Here is a 593-nt window from a genome sequence, read left to right on the forward strand (position 1 = left end):
CCAAAGTGATGGATCAGGGTAATTTATCAATACTTTCAGGGTGTCAGGTCTGGCTTATAAATCATGTCTTCATTATAAAATATCACCATCCACTTTCTTACAATATACATACTATTAAGACCGGGAGGCTGTGTTTTGGAACTGAGGTTTGGCACACTCAAGCATCACCTTTACTCTTACCCACAAAATACTTTCATTGACTTTCTGATTTACAATCACAATTTGTCAGGAAAGTATGATCTTAAAAAAAAAAAAAGCAATAGAACAGTTTTGTTGCAACAACTGTTACCCTGCACATGCCCGATCTTGTCTGATCTTGGAAGCTAAGCAGGGTCAGGCCTGGTTAGTACTTGGATGGGAGACCGCCTAGGAATACCAGGTGCTGTAGGCTTATACCATATTCTTTTGAGACTGAAGGTTGCCAACCATTTGTTGTCAGAAAAATACTTGCTATGTTTTCATTTTTATTCAGCCTTGGCATTTCGCACATGTCGGTCACTTTCAACAGCTTTCAAAATATGTAAGCAAAACTTACATATCTACAAGTTAAGTGTATATACAGTATGTCTTCTTTATCCATGGATTTGAAATAC

At 37.4% G+C, this 593-nt stretch overlaps 1 pseudogene; it reads left to right on the top strand.

Moving 5' to 3' along the window:
* Positions 1-274: 274 nt before the first annotated feature.
* LOC136656760 (5S ribosomal RNA) lies at positions 275-391 on the top strand (annotated as a pseudogene).
* The last annotated feature ends 202 nt before the right edge of the window (positions 392-593 follow it).

The sequence above is a fragment of the Tiliqua scincoides genome, chromosome 6 (assembly GCF_035046505.1).
Source record: "Tiliqua scincoides isolate rTilSci1 chromosome 6, rTilSci1.hap2, whole genome shotgun sequence".
Lineage (NCBI taxonomy): Eukaryota > Metazoa > Chordata > Lepidosauria > Squamata > Scincidae > Tiliqua > Tiliqua scincoides.